This window comes from Cetorhinus maximus, chromosome 20 (genome assembly GCF_964194155.1).
Source record: "Cetorhinus maximus chromosome 20, sCetMax3.hap1.1, whole genome shotgun sequence".
Lineage (NCBI taxonomy): Eukaryota > Metazoa > Chordata > Chondrichthyes > Lamniformes > Cetorhinidae > Cetorhinus > Cetorhinus maximus.
The window spans coordinates 68,428,054-68,452,586 of record NC_135898.1 but is presented as its reverse complement, the minus strand read 5'-3'; the positions used below and the strand labels follow the sequence as shown (position 1 = coordinate 68,452,586).

At 39.7% G+C, this 24,533-nt stretch overlaps 1 protein-coding gene and 1 pseudogene across 3 annotated transcripts in view; one reads left to right on the top strand and one right to left on the bottom strand.

Annotated features, from left to right (window-relative positions):
• The window catches only part of LOC144694453 (methylated-DNA--protein-cysteine methyltransferase-like), a 388,079-nt gene extending 364,747 nt beyond the window's left edge, over window positions 1-23,332 (bottom strand). Inside the window, exon 1 of one of the 3 annotated variants that reach the window (XM_078564883.1) lies at window positions 23,277-23,332. The gene's annotated coding sequence lies outside the window, so the exon portion shown is untranslated. Of the gene's footprint in view, window positions 1-139; window positions 205-23,276 lie in introns of those variants that run through there. The other 2 variants (XM_078564884.1, XM_078564886.1) reach the window with 2 other exon arrangements.
• On the top strand, window positions 2,272-2,703 carry LOC144694602 (large ribosomal subunit protein uL29 pseudogene; annotated as a pseudogene).
• Window positions 23,333-24,533: the final 1,201 nt, after the last annotated feature.

The window sequence follows — 24,533 nt, the reverse complement described above, 5'->3', positions numbered from 1 at the left end:
CTCCATATACCAGCTTAACTATTAGTGGCAGGAGATGTTACCATACCAAATCATAATCTTTAACTGATCTATGTCACATTCATTCACTAGGGAAATATCGCACTTAAGACACATACTATAAACGTCTGTTTAAAACTACCTTCAAATTCTATGATTTTCCTATCCCAATACAGTTAGCCTTAGTCTTGTCTAAGAATCATTCCTGTGAGAGAAAAGAAATCAAACCTTAATACTTTCCAAGCCATTTCGCTTCTCATATCGATTTCAAGGATAAACAGAATCAATCATTAATAATTACATTAAGAGATGACCTGCAGGTTAATCATATTCCCTGTGACTCCAACTATGGAATTAACAACAGACCTCCTAGGCTATATTACCAATTGCTGAGAAACAATTTTTGATAATTGTCAGGAATTGATGCTCACAATTTGATTTAAAAACAGCAAGTTTAGGGGATTTACAGTTACCGTAACATATAATGTAATCTTAGCAACATGTAATTTCAGTCAACTTTACAGGGGTTTTACTTTAAAATTGTACAATTAGTGCATATTACTCATTAGAAAAATAAAAAGTAATATTTTCAGTAGTTGACTGTCACATGTGTCAGTGGCGGCGATGGCAGGCGGGGGGGGAGGGGGGCGTTGCAGAGTGGTGAGATTTACTTTTGAAGGATGTGCTGATCCAGCTTCTCTCACGTATAGCCATGTTGGTTCTCCTTAACACTATCCTGTTATCATACTTGACAGTTGCCATTTTATTACTGCTAAACAAAAACTACAAATGATTACTCTAAATTGGTAATGCAATTGATTACTATAAAAATCAACCTGCATATAGAGTACAAAGATATTCTAACAATGGTCCTTCAACTCATTGTCTGATGCTCCGCATGTACTATGATTTGAGGTACAATAAATTATGAGAATCGGGTAGTGTCCAATATTTTCTTTTCAATCCAGCCATTTACTTTTCTACAAATAGTTTTATTTTACAACTACGCCAGACAGAATTTGTTGAAATTCTGAAATGTTTTATTGATATAAAAACTATATAACACTAACGTTCTTCAACATTTGTATTATATACATGTAACCAAAACACACCATCGAGAATCTCTTAGTACTCGTAACATCATAATACAGCAGTCACTGCAAAAGTTCATAGCACTGTTCCAAACATGTGTATGTGCTTCAACTCTGTGGCAAAACACTGCAATCAGTTGGCCAATTAGTTCTCTTTGCCCTATTGATCTAAAACTTTCAATGCTTTTGAAATGAGATTAATGCCATAATAAATCTGCATTTATTCACAGGTTTCGTTCAATATTTTGAGATTTGGTATACGCTTTGTTTTTATTTCTTCAGTGAATTGCTCATTTACATTGTAACAAGCCAAACAAGCATTTTGACTCAAAACAAAGGGCCGGATTTTGCTCAGCAGCGAAAGAACAGCACCAGCTGTTCCTAACGTTGCATTTGCTCAGACTATGAGACTTTCTACTGGAACTTAGTATAATTAGAAAGCACAGAGTGTCCTCTACAAAGATTCTGGGATTTGTATGAACAGGGCAAGAAACCGTGTACCTTCTGAACAATAATGAGCTGCTCAGTCTGAACCAGGAAGTGTAAATTTGACTATTTAATTCAATGTCAAATCAGATAAAGAAACCAAAGAGGGGGAAATAAAGATGGGATTAAGAGATTGACAAGAGGAAAAAAAAGCAAAACAAACCTTTTTTTAAATTAAATTAATTGAAACCTTAAGAAATAAGTCTGCACACTTTGAAACTTAATTTTAAATGCCAGAGATGTTGTTTGGCAGTAATTAAGACTTACCAGGCTGTCAAACATTTATTTACACTGGAATGGACAAGCTTAGTGAGTATATATCATGCAAGTATAACAGCTTCACACTGATCCATGTATTTCAATGCCGAGTCTCAACAAAGCATTGTTATGATGCAGCTTCTGGAGGAGCAGAGCAACTTGGATAGCAACCTCCTGATTTCAACGTATACTCTTTCGAGTTATCAACAGTCACAGATTGCAACTCTTTTGAGTACAATCACAGTTCTTGGTTTCCGGGAGTGGGACATGAACCCACAACCCTCTGATTCAAAGGCGAGGGTGCTATGAACTGAGCCACAGCTGACACCTCAATTTCAACATATAGCTGCACTTGTCGTTTCCGGAAGTTCTTGTCTGATTTACTCTTTAATAACGGTGAGCATTGATTATTGGCTGTATATTAATTGTGTTTAATTGTATGCAGGTGGTGGGCATTTCACTTGAACACAAGGCATGTGATCTGCGCGGCAAGAAAAAGGAGCTACTGAAACAGCTGGATGACCTCAAGGTTGAACTCTCCCAGCTTCGTGTTGCTAAGGTGACTGGGGGAGCTGCATCCAAGCTATCCAAAATTTGTGTTGTGCGCAAGTCCATTGCAAGAGTCCTGACTTTCATCAATCAGACACAAAAAGAGAACTTGAGAAAATTCTACAAGGGCAAGAAGTACAAGCCTTTGGATTTGCGACCCAAGAAGACCCGCGCCGTGCTTCGTCGACTAAACAAATATGAGGAGAGTTTGAAGACCAAGAAACAGCAAAGGAAAGAGCGTCTGTACCCCTTGTGCAAATTTGCTGTAAAAGCATACATGTCCTGCCACAGAATATATTAAATTTAAGAAAAGAAAAAAAAATAGACACTTATGGAAACTGTGGTGTGACTGGGTTAGGAGGTATATGCTTGTCATGTTTCACTGTGTAAATAAATGTAAGACCGAGTAAAGATAGTGCTATTCTTCACCAATTGGCTTTCCCAATAATAACAACACTGATAGCCTCACCACTGCTCTTACTGCAAAATCCAGCCCACAGTAATGCTATAAAATTTGGTGTATAAGTTAACATTTGAGTAAAAGCCCTTAAAATTAAATTAACAAATGTCACCACCATATTCAGGATATAAAACATGAATGACTTATATGCCGCTTTTATGGCACATTCTTCTTTCATTGTGGAACATTCAAAATGCAAAGGACACAAATAAACACAATGAACACAGACTTGTAATGATAACGTAAAGAACCACATGACTACCAGGGATATTATTTCCACTTCAAATAAAGATCAGAAAAGATCCAACAATTTTAAGTATTTTTGCTGAATAGGAGTAATTAGATTTTATTTAAATGAGTTCCCCTAGCAAATTTATCTAGCAACTGAGCAAATGAAAGATCAGCTTTCGAACTTCAATCTGAATTATCTGGTCCCTTTTAATTTGCCTCAAAAGCTTGTTAATTAGGAAGGGGAAAATTACTGGCCTGGGATCCTGTTTCTGATTGCTCAAGTGACTTCAACTGGAAATGACAGACATGCTTGTTGGATCTGCTTTGACTGTGATGCAATCTGTGGTCAAACATCCAGCTAATACTAATTTACAAGGTTCATGAAAAAAATAGTAGGTACTTGCGTAAAGCAGCAGTAGGCTCTTGGCCACTTGACTCCTTGCTTGATTTGGACCCCAACATATTCAAGAGAATCACAGAATGTTGTCACACAGAGTAGGTTTTTGACCCTTCAAGTCAGCGACAGCTTCTTCCCTCCACATTAACTACCTAGTCTAATCCCATTTACCTGCTCATTCCCTATATTGTGCAGTTTTCCTGTTTTCAAGTAACAATCCAATTCCTGTTTAAAGTACATACAGATTATGCTGCAATAAAGGTTTTGGCAGATAATTTCACATTCTACCACCTTCATCTGTGGACAATAATATTGTATTTATTGCTAAGATAAAAGCAAAAAACTGCGGATGCTGGAAATCCAAAACAAAAATAAAAATAAAAATACCTGGAAGCTGCCAGACCTGCTGAGTTTTTCCAAATATTTTTATTTTTATTCATTGCTACTGTTGTTACTCTCAGTAAACAAATATAAAATGCCCAACTTTAGTGGAATTTAAATTCCACAGTTTTTAAAATACTGGCCTATTAGTTTTACGTTTTTATTGAATATTAAAGAGTATGTACCAACACTACCTGTTATTAACTTTTGTTCAGACTTGAATATGCATTTCAGACATCCATAGAAATTATTACACTACTTTCCACTAACATCAATTGGTAGTAGAGGACTTGACTGTTGCTGAAAAAGAAAGACATTTTGCTGAAGCTTTTTGTGTTTGTCCTGATGAGTGCAGGACAGGAATGCCAAATTTTAAACAATCACAATAATTTTACTACAGAAAAGGGGTGATGATTGGTTGGCAAGTCGACTCTGGCCGAAGCTTAACCATGGAGAAAGCAACAGGGAACTATTGGCTCCCCATGCTTCCCGGGTAATATGAGAAAAAGGTGCAAGGCTTGAGCATGTTCCTTTCATTTGCAGGGAATGTGTCCTTGCATCTGAATGTCTGTCGCTCCTAATAAGCATAAATGAGCCAGGTTACAAGCTCAGCTGAATATCTTGAATGGGCTATTAGTGTAGCTTTTAGTGCACTCAGGATTGTTCAGTAAGAGCTGCCCAATTACAGAATCACATCTAACAGTAGACTTTTTGTTTTGAGTTTTGCAAGTGCTGGATGGTTGAGTATAGTCTGCACTCTGCCTATCATGAACAGCTGGAGGAACATGTTGTTTGATTCAATAAGCCAATTGTTGTAACATGTAGCTTACCTTCCTGGCAACGCATCAGTACTGATGCCAAGTAGGAAGACAATTCCTCCAGCTGCTCATATTCAACCATCCCGTGCTTGCAAAACTCAGACAAAATGTCCACTGTTAGATGCGATTCCGTGATTGGGCAGCACTTGCTGGACATTCCTGAGAGCGCCAATAGCTACATTAACAGCCAAGTCAAGATAATCAGTCGGACTCTTAAGTGGCTCATTTACTTTCTAGAAGTGACACATTCATACGCAGGGACCCGTTCGCTGTAAAAGGAATATGTTCAAGCCTTGCCTTGCGCCTTTCTTGAATTGCTCAGAAAGATGGGGAGCCAATAGTTTCCAGTTGCTTTCCCCATGGTAATGCCTTGGCCAATTAGAATCAACTTGCTAACCAATCAGCATCCCTTTTTGCTTGCAGTATAAACTGTTGTGATTGTTTAAAGTTTGACATTCTTGCTTGGTACTGATGAGTACATAATGAAAACCTTCAGCAACATATCTTTAGTTTGCTTTAGTGAAAACTTTAGAGAAAAGTGAAAGAGCAATTTTTTTATTCCATTACATTTAAAATGTAATAAATAATTCTAGCAATTAATATTTTTTAAAAGATCACATTTTTATAGTAGACAGTAGCAATAAATACAAGAGTTAATGCAATACCATTGGATTACAAATATTTGCAATTTAAATGCATAATTTACAGAGCATATCACAATAGTCAACTATTTTTTAAGGTTGGCATCATCAAAGTAATTGCATTGGCTGCACAGAAAGCAGCATTTTAGTTTCAATTTTCTTTATTTTGATCTGAGCCTGGCCTATATTTATATACAGCTATTAAAAATCAGTTCACTGAAATCTTTTCACATGTCATGACTGTCCACGTTTTAAGAAAAGTTTAAAACAAACATTCTGTAAAGTAAAAATACTCAATGTACATTATAGAGTGTAACAAATTATTAGGTTATTATTAAGTTTAGGCAGTAATTCAATCCCAGGTTTCGACTTTATTCACAAACTATTCAAGTTTCTCACTCACTCTTTATGATGTCATTGGAACTACTCAATACAAATTTAATTCAGTGTCAGACATCTATTGGTCTATATTTATTTCACAAGTGGAGAGGCTGTGGAACTTCTGAGGACAAGAGACATAAACATGTTAGTTTTCTTAAACAAGCGAAATGAAAGCTATGGTGCCAAGGTTCCCCAACTATTTTTATCCCTCTCTGTTCCATTCCCATGGGAAGGGGGAAAGGCAGTGGTGGTCCTGTCCATTTGTCAATGCCAAAATGACATCAGCAAAGTAACTCAAGAATTGTTTAACAGATTCATGGGCAAGTTTCGTGCAACATAAACTTACTTCCCCCACTACCGCCCACCCCACCTAGGCTGGCTTTGGTCCAATAATTGCAACAATAAAATGCTATTTGAAGCCACTCTCTGAATTTTGTCCTTTGCCATCTTGTGCATTTTGTGTTCCTGTCCTGCCCCAAAACAAAATTAAGTTTTTTCAAACACACAAGCTTGGGTTTTCCACAGGGCTGAAAGTGTGCTAGGGTGTAAATTCTGAACCTACCTCACCACCATCTCTCTTGACTCCTCCATTGTTGCTAAATTATCCAACTGCTTGTCTGACATCCAGAACTTAATAAGCAGAAATTTCCTCCCAACTAAACACTGGGAAGACTGAAGCCTTTGTCTTTGATCCCTACTCCTGTTCACTAGTTACTGACACAATCCCTCTTACTGGCTACTGTCCAAGGCCGAGCCAAACTGTTCACAACTTTGATGTCATATTTGACCCTGAGATAAGCTTCTGATCACATACCCGCGTCATCACTAAAACTGCTTATTCCCACCTCCGTAACATCACTGGACTCCATCTCTACCTCAGCTCATCCGCTGCCGAAATCCTCATCCATGCCTTTGATACCTCTAGACTTGACTATTCTAACACACTCCTGACTTCAGTCTCCCACATGTAATAATCTTCAGTCATCTAAAACTCACTACCAGTGTCATTATTCACTGATCTACATTGGCTGCTGGTCAAGCAATGGCTCGACTTTAAATTCTCAAGTCCCTCCATGGCTTTGTTCCTGCCCAGCTGTGTAATCTCCTTCAGCCCCACACCCTCCAAGGTATCCACACTCATCTAGTTTGCCTCTTGACCATCCAACCTTAACTGTTCTACCATTGGCGGCTGTGTCTTCAGCTGCCTAGGCCCTAAGTCCTGAAATTCTCTGGGCATACCTCTCTGCTTCTCTTTTCTTCTCTATCCTCCTTTAAGATGTTCTTGAAAACCTAGCTCTATGACCAATCTTTGGCTATTTGTCTAGACTTCAATTTTGTTTAATAATGTTTCTGTGAAGCACCTTAGAGAAAAGTGCTATACAAATTCAAGATGCTGTTGTAGAAAGAAGAAAACAGAATAGGAGTTAAGATCAAGTTTTAAAAGTGATTGAAAGCAGGTAGTTATTACCTCACAGTTAGTTCTGGTGCCACTATTGTTCACTGTGTACATCAATTATTTGGTTATACACCTAGTTAAATTTGTAAACGATACCAAAATAGCAGGTATAACTAATTCTTTGGGAAAACACAGGAAGCTTCACAGAAATATTGGTGAGATGATGAAATAGATTAAAAGTGAATATGAAGTTCAGTCAATACAATGTGATATATTTTGGTAAAAAAAATAAGTAATAATCATGCTCTGAATGAATCTCGGTTCAGAAGTGTGGAAGACCACTGATATTTGGGGGTGCATGTTCACAGAATATTAGAAGCAGGACATCAAGTTGATATGGTCGTTAAAAATCCTGGGGTTTATCACAGGAGGTACAGATTTTAAAATACAAGTAGTAATATAAAACCTTAATAAGCCCTTAGTTAAGAGCACTGTGTGCAGAATCAGGCTCCACACTACAGGAAGGATATTAAGGCTTCAGCAAGCAGTTAGTGCCTGGTATGAGGAAATACAAATATAAAGAAAGACGTGAAAAATTGAAGAATTTATGATTGAACTAGCCGATATGATAGAAATAGAAAAAGTTATGAATGGATTTGATGGAGTTAATTAACTAGACTGTTTACAGTAGCTCAGCGGTCTAGAACAAGATATAGGACCTTCTTTACACAGAAAATTGTGAGAATGTAGAATTCAGTTGTAGTGTTAGTGATTGTAGAAGCAACTAAGGGACCATTTCCAAGTTCCACCTGCCATTTCTCACCTTTAAAAAAAGACCAACAGCAGAAAATAGGGGGTGGAATGGGTTTTGCGGGGAAAGGCACCTCTGTCGCCCTTGAATGACAAAGACCCGCCTGACAATATTTCTGGGGAGTCATATGCCGATTGCAGGACTCCATTTGCAATTTTCAGGCACAAATAGGGAGAGCTGAGCGCACTGTTCTTGTTCGTACCATGAATTGAGCAGCCTACCCAGTGGTCCTTAAAGGGCAAGGAAACTTCAGAGCCATGAGGCTCATATCAACACAGCCACCTCACTCCAAACATGGCATGACAGAGCATTGCAATTACATGAGGAAGTGGGGATGGCGCAGTTTGCTCTAGCAACAATGCACCTGTAATTTGTTAAATGCATCTGTACAGTAGATAATGAGTAAAAGTTAGCAAGTTCCCAATAGCAGCCTAGAGTGGCCCTGCCGCATAAAATTTCCGGTTGCCCCAAAAATATGCTTGAGTACTCACTGATACAGAAAATCCAGGCTACTTTGGTTAACTAACAAAATATTTCAAGAGATCATCAGTTTTAACTGGCACTGCAAATTTTTATTTTAACGCAAATTTTATAAAGTGCCGTTATTGTAACACGAGGAATTTAATTTTTAAAACTTATTAAATGAAGGTCAGCTCAGAATAGCTTTAATGGCCATAATTCATGTTGGTAATGTCAATTTGTTTAGCAAACATTTCATTTCTGTGGTAAGGATCAAATCATGTAATGCATATTTTGTCTACAAATGGCACCATCCTTTGTTCCATGCACTGTTCGTTCCCAGCTCTACTATTGGCTGTTTAAGTTGTTCAATTTAAAGAAGCATAAAGAAACCTAAACGGATGGTTGCAGCTCTTAACGTGTAAATGATGGGAAATGCCATGGACATCATATGGAGTAAGTTCCACCCCTGCAGGGCTGTCAATCTCATGTTAGAATGAAATGATTGCCAAAATTTGCAGCAAGTAATGCTGTTCACATGGCTTGTGCTTGCCTTAGCTTGTGATTTTCTGATTTTGCAGTACAATACTTAAGCTAAATATAATGTGATTTTTAAAAAATGCATATTCAGGCATTAGAATTTTGCAATATAATTTTATACAATTATCAGCATAAAGTACCACACGGTTAAGTTTTCCGAGTATTTTTTACTGGCAATCTTTTCCCATCAGGACATTCACAATGCAAATGTTTAAATGACCCTCAAGAGCAATATTTAAACATTTAGCTGGGTAGATGAAAATTAAATAGCTCAAACTGGCAAGAACTAGCAGTGCAAAACTGAGGTCAGTGCCATTTACAATCAGACTGCATGTAGGCAAGCTTCAACTCTGGAATAAAATGAAAAGAGTGCTTACGCTAAATCAGTTAAGCTATAGAGTTTGAAATACAAATTTTGTCACTTCCACAATTTAAAAAACAAATTAAAATTCAGCCAATGATGCAATATAGATTAATAAAACTTTAGCTGCAGCAATGAGGGCCCATGCTGCAAAACTAGACACACAACTAGTCAGGTAAGTAAGCCAACTATCAAAATCAAGGCATGCTACAATCAATGCAACAGAAAATGGATAAGGTACTGAAAAGTTAGTATTGCAAAAATGTTTGATGACCATAGCTTTGGTGGCTATTTTATAGAACTAGTCTCTACACTTGAATTTTATTTAACTGTGCAGTATAGTGAAGGTTCACTAGATCGGTCCTTGGGATGAGAGGGCTGATGTATAATGAGAATCCGAGTAAATTGGGTTCATATTCTCTGAAGCTCAGAAGAATGAGAGGTAATCTCATTGAAGCATACAAAGTTCTGAAGGGGCTTGACAAGGTAGACACAGAGGTTGTTTTCTGCTGGTTAGGGAATTTAAAACTCAGGGGCACTGTTTCAGGATAAGGGGCAATCATTTAGGACTAAGATGAGGAGAAATTTCTTCACACAAAGGGTTGTGAATCTTTGGACTTTTTTTTTATTCATTCAGAGGATATGGGGGGCAGGCAAGAAAGTTGAAGTCCAAGATCAGCTATGATCATATTGAATGACAGAGCAGGCTCAACGGGCTGCATGGCCCACTCCTGTTCCTATCTTTTGTGTTCTCGTGTCCTCTGCATGAATAGCTTCAGAACACCATCTAAATATATACCACAGAAATAAAGCTTGGCCTGCTAATGCATAACAAACACATTCACATGGTTCTCAAATGCTTGGTTCTCAATATCCTTGGCCCTCTCCTATTTCACATCTACATACTGCCCCATGGTGACATTGTCCAAAACCACATTCGTTTCCACAGGTATGTTGATGAAACACGGTTCTACCTCACCATTTCTCTCAACCCTCCATTATGTTGTACATCCTGCCCTGGAGGAGCCAAAATTTCCTCCAAAGAAACAGAAAACTGAGGTCATCGTCTATGGCCTACACCATAAACTCCCATTCCCTAGCCATCAATTCCATCCACTTCTTTGGCCATTGCCGCAGGCGAGGCCAGACCGCTAATAACCTTGTTGTCCAATTTGACAGCTGAGGTTTCAATTCCACAACCTCTATCACAAAAACTGTATACTCCCATTTCTGTAACAGCACCTTTTTCTGCCTATGCCTCCAGGCTGAACTATTCCAATGCTCTCCTGATGGGCCTTGCATGTTCTACTCTCCATGAAGTTAAGCTTATCCAAAACCGTGCTGCCCATATCCTAACAGCCTGTTGAGCCTGCTCTGTCATTCAATATCTAACTCACATTCACCCATCACTCCTGTGCTTGTTGACCTGCATTGTCTCTCAGTCCAATGACGATTTGATTTTAAAATTCTCATACTCATGTTCCATTGCCTCTACAGCTTCACCTCTCCTTACCTCAATAACCTTCCCCAGCCCTACAGCTTGAAGCACTCTGCATTCCTCTAACTCTGGCCTCTTGTGTATCCCCTGCATCCTTCAACGGTCTAGGAATTCCCTGCCTAAACCTCTCCACCATGTCACCTCTCTCTCCAAGATATTCCTTGAAAGCAACAAATTTGACTACCTATCCTAATGTCTCTGTATTTGCCTTGGTCTCTTGTAACGAATCTTAAAACATTTTATTAAGTTAAAGGAGCATATAAACGTTTGAAACAGCTGTATAGTAATTATTTAACATGCTTAATGTTTGTTAAGGTCTTTTTGTGACTATATACAACTCAACTGCAAGACATGATTCAAGCCTACTTACTACACTGTCAAAATAGCAGTCTCACTGAATTTTGTGCAACAACTTTAATATTTTGTTAAATGATTCATTTCATCATTAGTCCATTAAAAATAATAATTAATCTGCAACAACTGAAAGAGCTTATTTGGTTAGAGCACACTGCCTATGACATGGGGGCTGAGCCTTCCCTACAGTGAGAATATCATTTGGAAAGGTTTCTCAAAAGGGTGGGACTGTTGTTTTGCACCATGAACTCATTCTTGATTAGTTGGGAACAATGTAGAGCATTGAAGAAATTATGGCACTTTATGAAAGGATTAAAAGTTAAGATATGGTCGAGTCTTTGTGTATTCTAGTTGAGCATTTACAAAAGAAACATGTTGAATTATATTGCTAAACCTGCAGAGTATAACTCAGATGGTGTCATAATCAAACTGTATAGTTCATTGTATAGTGCCAACAGTATTGTTTTGATGACCAAGACAAGAGAAGCAGTCACAATGTGATACCAAGAACAACCACAGGGTTGCTACATTGCATAAGATGATTCAATTGTGAAACTGGGGTTCTTTAGCCTTAAAAGCACAATACTGAAAGGAGATACATAAGCTATTTATTGGTAATCTGGAACAGTAATTCAAAGTCAGCTAAGTCAAAACAAGGAGGCACATGGCAGAACTTAAATTCAGGGTTGCTGACAGAAGAACACGTTCACTTGAGTGATCAACGTTTGGAATTGCCATCTGGTAGGAAAGTATATGAAAAACGAAATTGATTCATGTATGATACATTTAAATGGTATTAAAGGGAATCTGGATTTTAATGAATCAATGAGCCGGAGTCAACCTGAAACCAATACTTATCTGTATTTATCTTGCCAAATCTTATGAAGGAATAAATTAATACATCTAGGTCTTGATATTAACTGCACCCCTCCGTGCTACGACAAATGGGAGGTGGTCAGTTGGGGTGGGGGGGGCGCGGAGGGGGCTGTGTTAGTGCTTAAAAACACGAAACACGACCCTAAATGATACGTACGCACCTGCTGCCATATCTACAGCAGGAGATGGTGTAGCTTGCAAATGTCCCTTCTTGGAAAGGGAGGACACTTCAGTAACTTATTTAAATTAGGCTCTCAGTGCTAGTAGGAACTCGATTTAAATTTAATGGCTGAAGGGCAGATTTCTCATGTCTCAGAAAACTTGTAACAAAATGAAGCTGCCGGCCCCAGAAGGTTACGTGCTTTTTATAGTACTCCTTGTCGACCATTATGAGGCAGGGTGCTCCCCCGCCCCTCAAGGAAGCCTTTGGCCTCCATTCGGCCAATCACTATCTCTTCCTAAACCCTGCCCCACCATGCCCCAGTCTTCAACCTGCTCCATCATCATCTACCCCATACTACCACTGGTATCCTGGTCAACATTCCTTCCTTAGCATACCATTAAAAACAGATTAACTGGTCATTCAGCTCAGTTTTATCGGAAGAACCTTGTATACAAAACTACTGTTGCCTTTCTTTACATACCAATTTTGGATGCACTTTCCAAAGTAACTCATTGTATGTGATGTGCTTTGGCACGTTTCTGAGAGACATGATAAAGCGTTATATCAGTACAAGTCTTTTCTTCCTTTAACTCTCTCCTCATACTTAAGAACCCCATCTGCACATATTTTGACTGCTTTTGTCCATTTTTCCTAGTTTCTCCTTAATGTGACTTGAACCCCTTATTCCCTCAAAATGGCTTGGGATAGCTCTATTGATGCTTTCTCTTCATAAAGCAACTCAGGACCTTCTTAAACTTGCAATGTTTTGTTACATAATTGGAGCCATAAATGTTCAAGTTACACACAACAGATGAACTGGTTTATTTAAACAATGATGTAAGGCATTAATAAAATATTTTGCAATATGTACTGTATAGTGACTAGCATTTAAACAATTACAACTTATTCTGAATATTATTTTATGCACACCTCCAGATCAATTTTTTTTTAATGTTGTCTGGCAGGCACATTTTCTTTTTTTTTGCATAGCCTGTACTGTGCTGTGCCACAACACCACCACTAAATATTCCAGAAAATCCAAACAGTTCAATTACCATTGCCAACACCTGGCTTGAGTAGCTGATCATTTCAAGCATATTGTTGTCCTTTTCCTGCTAACTTTACTTTTAAGCCTTGGTGCAATGATAGCATATATGACTTCCAGATCTGTAACTCCAGCACAGGTCTTGACATCATCATATGCACACCTACTAAATAGCAGATGCAGCATGCTATAGACAATGCTAAGCGATCCCACAACCAATAGGTCAGATCAAAGCTCTGCAGTCCTACAATGATAGCAGAGCACAGGGCACAGTGCAAAAGATAAGGCTGAAGTGTTTGCAACCATCTTCAGCCAGAAGTGTCATGTGGATGATCCATCTCAGCCTCCTCCTGTGGTCCCCACCACCACAGATGCCAGCTTTCAGCCAATTTAATTCACTCCACATGATGTCAAGAACTGGCTGAAGGCACTGGATACAGCAAAGGCTATGGGCCTTAGATACATCCCAGCAATAGTACTGAAGACTTGTGCTCCACAACAGACCCAAGGCCCCAGCCAAGATGTTCCAATACAGTTACAATACTGGCATCTATCTGACAAAGTGGAAAACTGCCCAGGTATGACCTGTCCACAAAAAGCATGACAAATATAATGCAGCCAATTACTGCCCCATCAGTCTAGTCAATCAGAAGGTGTCACTGACAGTGCTATCAAGCAGCACTGACTCACCAATTACTTGCTCACCGACATATAGATTGTGTTCCGCCAGGGCCACTTGGCTCCTAACCTCATTAAAGCCTTGATCCAAACATAGGGCATTGGAACATAGGAGTAAGTAGGCCATTCGACCCTTCGAGCCTGCTCCATCATTCAACTAGATTATGGCTGATCTTCTAATACAAAGCCATTTTCCTGCACTTTCTCCATTCCCATGGCATCTTTAATATCTAGAAATCTATCAGTCTCAGTCTTGCTCATTCTCTTAGTCTATCTAAATCCTCTGGAAGCCTTTTGCATCCTCCTCACAACTCACATTTCCACTAAGTTTTGTGTCTTCAGTAAACTTGTAAATATTACATTTGGTCCCCACATCCAAATTCATTCATATTGATTGTCAATAGCTGGAGTCCAAGCACCGATCCTTGCAATACCCGACTAGTCACAACCTGCTGACTTGAAAATGACTCATTTATTCCTACTATTTTCTGCCTATTAACCAATCCTCAATCCATGCCAGTATATTAGCCTCAATCCCATGTGCTCTAATTTTTCTTACTAACCTCTTGTGTGGGACCTTTATCTAAAGCCTTCTGAAAATGCAAGTACACCACATCCACTGGATCTCCTTCATCTATTCTGCCAGTAACATCCTCTAAAATCTCCAACAGGTTTATCAAACATGATCTCCCTTTCATAAATCGATGTTGATTCTGCCCAATCCTACCATTATTTTCTATGTGAAGTCCATCATGATTGCTGTATTACCCTTGTTACATGCACCTCTAATTTCCTGGTTTATATCGTGCCCTACATTACCACTACTATTTCATGGCTTATAACAACTCCTATCAATGTTTGCTGCCTCTTGCTGTTTCTTAGCTCCACCCAAACTGAATCTACATCTTGACCTTCCAACCTAAGATCCTTTCTCACTAATGCACTGATCTCATCCTTTATTAACAGCTCTAACCCACCTCCTTTTTGTTTATCCTTCCTAAATTTTGAATAACCTTGAACATTCAGTTCCCAGCCTTGGTCACCCTGCAGCCATGTGTCTGTAATGGCAATTAAGCCATATCTGTTTACTTTTATTTGTGCCATTAATTCATCTACTTTGTTGCAAATGTTGTGTGCATTCAGATAGAGAGCCTTTAATTCTGCCTTTTTATTATTTTCGCAATCTTATCTGCTGGCATACTCTTTAAGTTTGTACACTTTGTTCCTTCCCGCCACAATCTAATTACCGTTTCCCTTATTGTTCCCTTGCCTCTCCCTCTCTCTTTATCATATCTTCCCTCACATGATCCCTCACCCTCTCTAGTTTGTTTAAAGCCCTCTCTACCACCCTAGTTGTATGACTCACCAGAATACTGGTTCCAGCATGGCTCAGGTGAAGACTATCCCAACTGTACGGCTCCTGATGCCAGTGCCCTAGGATCAAAACCCATTTCTCTCACACCAAACTTTGAACCACACATTTAGCTCTCTAATCTTATTTACCCTAAGCCAATTTGCTTGTGGCTCAGGTAATAATCTAGAGATTATTACTTTTGAGGTTCTGCTTTTTAATTTAGCCCCAAGCTGCTCGCTCTCTAAGCAGAACATTTTTCCTAGTCCTATCCATGTCATTGGTACCTACCTGGTCCACGATAACTGGATTCTCCCCTTCCCACTGCAAGTTCCTAGGCCTGAGTAGATGTCCCGAACCCTGTCACCAGCCAAGCAACACAGCCTTCTGGACTCTCGCTCTTCACCGCAGAGAAGTGTCTATCCCCTGACTAACTGTCCCCTACTAGCACTACATTCCTATTAACTCTCTCCACTTGAATAGCTTCCTGTACATAGTGCCTTGGTCAGTTTGTTCATTCCCCCGCAGCCCCCACTTTCATCTGAACAGGCTGCAAGAACCTCAAACCTGCATTTGACTGAGTGTGGCAACTAGAAGCCCAAATAAAATTGAAGTCAATGAGAATCTGGGGGAAGAGTTCTCTGCTAGGTTGTGACACATTTAGCAAAGAAGGTGCTTGTGGCTGTTGTAAGTCAATCATCTCAGCCCCAAGACATTGCAGCAGGAGTTCCTCAGGTCACTCTCCAAGGTCCAACCAGCTTCAGCTGCTTCAATAATCTTCCCTCCATCATAAGGTTGGAAGTGGGGATCTTCATTGATGTTGCATAGTATTCAATTCCATATGCAATTCCTCAAACAATGATACAACCTGTGTCTGCATGCAGTAAGATGTAAACATCCTACTATCTCTTTGAAATTCAAATGGTCCCAAGTTATCTAAAAATGCAAATATTCCTCACTCTTTACATTCTAAGACTTCAGTCATGTTTACATAGAGTCATAAAGGTCTACAGCACAGAATAAGGACCCGTCAAGTCTGCACCAGTCAAACAAGTACCTAACTATTCTAATCCCATTTTCCAGCACTAGGCCCATAGCCTTGTATGCCATGGCATCACAAGTGCACATCCAAATACTTCTTAAATGTTATGAGGGTTTCTGCCTCTACCACCCTTTCAACAACATTCAAGCTTGGACCAAAAAGTGGCAAGCAGCATGCAGGCCACCCAAGTGCCAGACAATGACCAGCTCCAACAAGAGAGCATCCAAGAGCCTCCCCCTGACATTGAACAACATTACTTTCAGTGAATCCCCCCCACCACCATCAACATACTGGAGGCCACTATTGACCAGAAACTGAACTGCACCAGCCACATAACTACTGTGAATGTAAGAGCAGGTCAGAGGCTGGGAACTCTGCAACGACTAACTCCTGACTCTGCCAAAGCCTGTCCACCATCTACAAATCAGAAGCGTGATGGAATACTCCCCATTTGCCTAGACCAATACAACTTCAACAACATTCACCAATGCTCACTAGGCAGCACCTTCCAAACCCACGGCCACTACCATCTAGAAGGACAAGGGCAGCAGATACATGGGAACATCACCACCTCGAAGTTCCCCTCAAAGCCACTCACCATCCTGACTTGGAAATATGTCGCCGTTCCTTCACTGTTGCCGGGTCAAAATCTTGGAACTACCTCCCTAACAGCACTGTGGGTGCACCTACACCACTGGGACTGCAGTGGTTCAAGGCTGCAGTTCACCACCACCTTCTCAAGGGCAATTAGGGATGGGCAATAAATGCTGGCCTAGCCAGCATGCCCACATCCCATAAATGAATTTTAAAAAACTCAAGAAGCTCAAAACCATCCAAGAGAAAGCACCCTGCTTGATCGGCACACCTTAAACATTCCCTCCCTCTGCCAGCAGTGCATGATGGCAAAGTGCGTACCACATACAAGATGCATTGCAGCATCTCACCAAGTCTTCTTCGGCAGCATTTTCCAAACCAGCGACCTCTAACATCTGAGTCAAGTGCAGTAGATGCATGGGAACAACACCACCTGCAAGTTCTCCAAGCCGCACACCATCCTGACTTGGAGATAATTTGCGAATTAAAAATGAGTAATTCCTTTCCTAACAGCACTGTGGATGCAACTACAGTACATGGACCTGCAGTTATTCAAGAAGGTGGCTCACCATACCTTCCTCAAAGGCAATTAAGGATGGGCAATAATTGCTGGCTTTGCCGGTGATGCCGACATCCCAGGAATGAAGAGAAAAATAAATACATCTTTATCGTATTGTAGTTTACATTTTTCATCTGCAGGCTTATTGATTTTCTCAAACACAACAGTCTCTTCAGTAGTTGCTTCATTTGCGAAGCCATAGTGATGGCAATCGTTTCTCACTGCACGCTCAGTCATCTCATTCCATTATAAGAATTAATCTCCTCATTTCCAATGTAATAGATTTGAGGTCCACTGATCATTTGAAATACTACTCGATGTAACAATCTGAAATTGTACAGCCAGTGTGACTCTCAACTTGTCGTCAACAAATCCAAGTTGCCTGACTAACTGTCTTGCATTTTCCTCAAGGAAACATCATTGGCAGGATTCTTTGCTCTCATTTGAGTAAACCACTTCATCAACGTTTCTCCCAGTCACAAAAAAAACTAATTGTTCTTCGTTGATTTGCCTAAACTTTACCATCAATTTTGCATCCTATCTTTTTCAGCCACAATGAAATCCTGTTTGAAGATGTGCCATACCTCTGAATAAATACATTTTTTCCCTTAGTGCATGAACCTCCTCAAAACAGCTAATATTGCTCTAATTTGCACAACTTTTCCTTTTGTCAATTTTCTCTTGTTCCTATTTCTCACAGCAATTTTGGAACACATTTAATCAGATTGTGTATTGTAAGTCAAATGCATTTAACAGCCTTTCAGCCTCTAATGATAACGTTGCAGTGGTATCCATGAAAAAAATAGCATGACTCAATGTGGCATGCCTTGAACACACAGACTTTAGACCTGGCATGGCTGATGTAGGTATCCATAAAGTAAGGAATAGGTAAATAGCACAGCCAAATAAGGCTCAGCTTTTTTTTAAGCAATAAGTTAATTCACAACAACTTGACCCCACAAGCCGAATAACAGGCCCAAAAGATCTGATATGCTGAAATTTTCAATATATCAAGTTTGATTTATAGGGACGTTACTGTATACATAAACGAATGAAGCTCCCCATTACTCAGGGCAAATGCAACACATTGTTTCTTATTGCATGAACCATACAGACCAAGGACAGTCCTAAATTCAATCTATGTCTAAGTTTCTAGCACAGCAGTTAAAATACCACAAATATTTCCTAGTCTGGGGACTCAAACTATCATCCTTGTTTTCTGCTTCTGATTGCTATCAGATGCCTTTGCTTGAAGCTCCCTATGTTCCCCTATTGACAAGGACAGGATCATGCTTCCCACAGGAAAATAGCTTTAAACATCTACTTCCTAAACTTGCATAAGGAGAATTGTCCAAGGTGTTTGGGAGCTGCTGATTTCCATGGAATTATTTACTGTTAAGACTATTTACTGCAGAGACTAAAAGCTTTTTAAAAAATTTGAACTTCCAGTTAATAGCTGAGTGACATAACAAGATTTCACATTTTGAAACTTTTACTGCAACACATGACTCAACACACATAAACTAAACACTATCTTTGTAGGCAACTTATACTTTAAACCACAGAGTGGAATACCCAACTTCATATTCTTAGCCCAACTGGGAAAACATGCTTCATACATATACTTTACACTGACTTTTATGTAGACATTCAGTTTTCCCAGAATCAATGCAAAGTGATTCTTAACTCCAAGGGTTTATTCCTGTTCCTTTCTTTTCTCAAACTGGTAACTTGCAATCTTAGAACTGTCTTTCACAGTAAGGCTTTCTTTTTCTGGAGACTGTCCCTCTCACCCAAGCTAGGCGACTTTTCCAGCCTCATTTTAACTCCCCATGAATTTGGTCTTTTTAATCTGAGCACGAGCTTCCACCCACATTCTTGCATGGTGAACCATAGCTACTTTTTTGGCCTCTAGCTGCTCCTTCTTTCCCAGATCCAGACAGACTGAAAACACCGACATTCATTGATGTTCTAGAAAAGCTTATAACCTATCTTTACAATAGCTTGCTCTGCCCTTCCCCATGGCAATGAGAATCACATGGGTCTGTAGATGTATGCAAGTAGAAAGGCTAATTAACTATCCTTGAGAGTCCAACTTTCTTTCACCTTGGAACCAAATAGACAGTTGAAAGCAACCAGTCATTCTCAACACTGTTTACAACCAGTCATTCTCAACACTTTTCTAGGATGTTGGAGACTCTCAGTCTCCACTGCTAATATACAGGCTGCTGTCATTGTCTCCAAGCACCTTCTTCCCAGTAAAATAATCTAAGCCTTCCTTTGATCTCTAACAACCAAACTACATAGGCAGACTTCAGAATAGGACACATGACCCCCCCCTTCATTTTACCTTAAATTTCCAAAAACAATCTGATAAACCTCATAATTGTAACAATATCAGTAATAGCACAAAGCTACTAATCTTTGATCTTTGTAAGCTTAGACTGATAAGGTGAAAATTCCCTCCATTCGCAACTGATACATATTATCAGTAAATTGAGTTGGGGGCATTCCAAACTCAGGTCTTAATTGACATTAATCCACAAAACTATGCAAAATTTTGTACAGAATTTCTTGAAGTGACACCACGAGACAAATCGTAAACTGAAATGGGAAATGTCACATGGGTTCAGTTAGGAATGTTCCTATCTGTTCATGGTTCAACTAAGTTGTTGGGACAGCAAACAAAGAACTTCGGTCTGCATCAGGCATGTGCTATTCACAGCTTCAGTGCCGTAATGCTGACACAGGTTGCCAAAATTGGAAATATTCCATTCCTGTGCACTGACTTCTTTCACCTTGGTTGAGGGCAAACATTCAGAGACATTCTGTAAATAAATGGGCACAACGAAAATAGATGAAATAGCACAAGAATTATGGGGAAAAATAAACATGAATAGTTGAATGAAAACTGATCTGAAACAGGCAGAGAGAATTTCAAACAGGCATAACATTTAAGTCACTTAAATTTTAAAGATAGAGCTAAAAATGTACTGCATAATGGAGCAAGATTAAATGATCACTGCTGTGAATTTCAGTTGTAATAGAGTTTGTTTTTGACAATTATTGTGTTGCTGAAATTACACTATAATCTAGAAAACTTTCCAAAATGTTGATTTATTCAACAGCAATTCTCACTAACCCATCATTAGGCAACTCCATTTACTTATTTTAACAACAGTACATGTGCCATAATTAGTGAACTGGATTCTCAATTTCCCCCCCCCACCCCCCAAACTAATTACCTACAACTTGAAACTAGATCAGAAATGAAAAAAAGTCTTATCAGCCTGTCCTACACATCATCTCAATCCAAGAGGCTGAATGTGACCCAAGACCAAAGAGTCATATTCGAGCAGCAATGAACCCCATAATTTTCCATGCCTTCCAGCAGCCTGTTCATTTTCAGTTTCCTTCAGGAACATTCAATATCATATGAAAAATGAAATTTTAAGTGCGTCATGTTTGGGATTAGAGGCTGATACAGCTGGTCGCTTTGGGGAGCCCATGTTTGAGACATTGGTCTATGCAACCTGGTCAAAAACCTGACCTTTGGAAAAATATAGAGTACGGTACAGAAGACAAATTGGAGAGGGTGAAGCAAATACAATAAAGCAATTAGCCCCTCCCAAAAAAATTGCAATTCTAAAAATGCCTTGGAAAAAAAATCATTGCATCCCACAGAGTCAACCATTGTTGTGTGAACAGTACACTCAGCTACCCACTGCAGTTTGTACTTAATTTCAGTCATAAAATTACATAAAACATTATAGGACAATCACCCCATGTCAGTGACAAATGAAATGAAGGTCCTACTCGACAAGAAAAGTTTGCAGTTTTACAGTGTCTTTAAAACAGTAAACACATCCTAAGACAGCAGCACCGCTGGGGAAAATTTGACACCAAGTCATGTAGGCAGATATTAGGACAGCTGGCCAAAAGCTTGGTCAAAGAGGGAGATTTTGCTGGCCTCTCCATTATTTTGGCCGTTCAGTACATAATTGTCTGATTGTCTGTTAGAATAACCTTAATGCTTTGTGGAGTGTTTCTAAATAATCCAGCTCCAACCTACACACCGAATGTTCAAATTCAGAGATAAAAACAAAAAACTACTGCGGATGCTGGAAATCCAAAACAAGAACAGAATTACCTGGAAAAACTCAGCAGGTCTGGCAGCATCGGCAGAGAAGAAAAGAGTTGACGTTTCGAGTCCTCATGACCCTTCTGCTGAAGGGTCATGAGGACTCGAAACGTCAACTCTTTTCTTCTCTGCCGATGCTGCCAGACCTGCTGAGTTTTTCCAGGTAATTGTTTTTTGTTCAAATTCAGAGGTTGACATCAGGAATGGAAATGTGGGACTGGATCAAATGCAGGCCGAGGGCCATAACGCAGGCTCACAAGAGCCACTGTAGGTTTGTGGGTTGACAGTGATGCCTCAGCAGTAGTTTTGGGGAAATATAAGTGAAAAGGAGAAGCCAATTCTAACTGCTACATCTAATTCTTGTTCTTTGATATGCATTACTATACAATGCTAATGTTAACATCTATCTTTTTCAGTTACACATTGTGTTCTTTTGCCTTTTACCTTTTTAAAAGGGATAAAATTATAAATAAAAGTAACAACATAAGAAACAATTTAATCAAAGCCCGGGTAACACCAATAACTCACTAATCCTGAAAAAGTGATGCGAGAACATGGATGCATAATTGTAAACACTACTTTGTAAAATGATTTATATAAACAGTATCACAAAGTTCTCCAGAAATACTCACTGACTGTAGTAGAATCTTGGGATTCTACTGACTGTGCAAGTGATTGTTTATGCAACCATTATTTCCAATATAAAGCAACAAACAGTACATGGCAGAGAATGCTATTAAGCTGTTCACACTGTGTCTTCTATACATATATGCTGCAAACTCTTCAAAGAACAGTACCACAGGGATAAGTACTGTTAATGTAAAGTACTTACCTTCTTACACATCCCAGAGCATTTCATTTTTAACATACTTCTAAGAATGGATAATAATTGGTAGTCAAAGGACATCTCCATAAAACCCAACTGACTAATGCTTCACTGAAGTGAAACAGACCAGTGCCAGTAATGTCAGGTAGGATATCCACCTGGACTATGTTCACTAGTCATAGATTAGTCTGTTTACAGCACTGCATGGTGACTAGTGAATGTACTCCACGAGGATCCTCCTGTCAGCAAAGTGTACCCTGTGCATTGAAATGTCAGTCAGCAGAGCTCTACAGAGAAGCCCTTAGACTATGGATCATTCAGTGGCACGGCTTTTTATAATGTTCTGGGACTCAGAAGAGTGCATGTGTCTCTCTCTCTCTCTCTACGGTATTGTTTCCCTTTAAAGGAGCAGTGTGCTTTAATTTGGGGCTTGTCAATAGAATCACTAAAAATGAGGGGGGGAAAAAATAGCGGCTTGAAAGCTTCTACTAATTGCGCCACAATTGTGCGGCTTAAAGAATTCTGATCAAAGCATTACACATGGAGCGAATATTTGTGTGGTTAATGGGCAGCTACTAAAAAGGCCTGTGCTGAATAGCGTGGATCGGTGCAGTGACAGGAGAGCACAGCGCTGGTCTATCCCACACAATTAAAGTTGCTGTGTGCTCGAGCAGCAGCGGGACGGAGCTGAGGGGCAAGGGCGATGTTGGAGCTGCTTTACCCGCGGCCTCGCTACCCACTTTGATGTGGATACATTCAGGAATACAAAGTGTCCGGGCTGAGCTTGCGCGACTGCATCTCCAGTCACGTGGGAGGCACCAAGACGCAGACACTCTACATGGCTCGAACCAGAAAGGAGAAAGGTCTCGAGATGAGAGAAGCTGCGACTTACTGCTGCACGCACTCCTCCAGGGAACTTGGAGCCTCGGCAGCGTCCTGCAGACAGAGAGAGAAAGTTTCCACAGAGAGCTGGCCACGCCCACCTGAGTTCCTGATTAACACAGCTTCCCTCTCAGGTGTGTCACACAAACAGTCAGAGCAAAATCTCTCAACCAAACCAACAAGAAGCTATGAACTCAGCTCAGGCACTGTCGACACAGAAACTCTCTTAACCTCTCAGGTCATGAACTTCCGTCAGAAGCTGTTGCGTTTGCGCAGATTAATCCCCCCCCCATTAACTTTCGCTTGCACTTTCTTGCTTCAACGTGTTATCCATTTGCCCTTGTTTCCTGAAAAGGCTGTGGGGGTTTTTATTCTAATTAAAATCTCAATGCTGGTATCTGTAATGATAAAAGTGTTTTGAATTTCATGCCGACCATATTTTGGTGAGAACTCTTTAAAGTAATTATTTTCTGGTTGGGCAGTTGGGCTGTAAAGGCAGAGAGGAGGAGGCCAGTCTATAACATTGCTTCCTGAGTAAATGCTTTCGTGTTCTTATTTTAAATACCCTATACATGTATCTTTCTAAATAGTATTACGAGATTGATGTGTGAAAACACGCTGGGTTAATAAACCAAAAGTTAATTTCTGAAAATACACAAGTTAGTTAGTACCTAAAATGAGATACTGTTTTGAGAGAAGACTTTTCATTTTCATTATTTCTAACTTCCACTATTTGAAGTTTTTCTCATGTTCCAGCAAACCTTTTTCCCCTAGTACACTTTTTATCCAAAGGTTCCATAAATTAGAGTTTGGAAACCCATCATACAAATGTTTCAATTGTTTGTGGTGCCTCAAAGGTTGTCACATTGCATTTCTTTCTTTCTTGCTTTACCGTCTACTTCAGAGTAGAAAAGTCACCTGGTTTGGACAGGATGTATTCTAGGTTGCTGAGGGATGTCAGAGACTGGTTGTTTCTGTTGGTTGGGGAATCTAAAACACAGGAACATGGTTTCATAGAGGACAATCACTTAGAACTAAGATGGGGAGAAATTTCTTCACTCGAAGTGTTGTGAATCTTTGGAATTTTGTACCCCAGGGGTTTGTAGATATGGGGGCAGATGGCAAAGCTGAAGCCCAAGATCAGCCATGATCGTATTGAATGGCGGAGCGGGCTTGACAGACTACTTCTGCTTCTATCATTTGTGTTCTTGTTTAAGGGTGGAAATTGTTGGAGGCTCTGGCCACAATCATCCAATCCTCCTTGGAT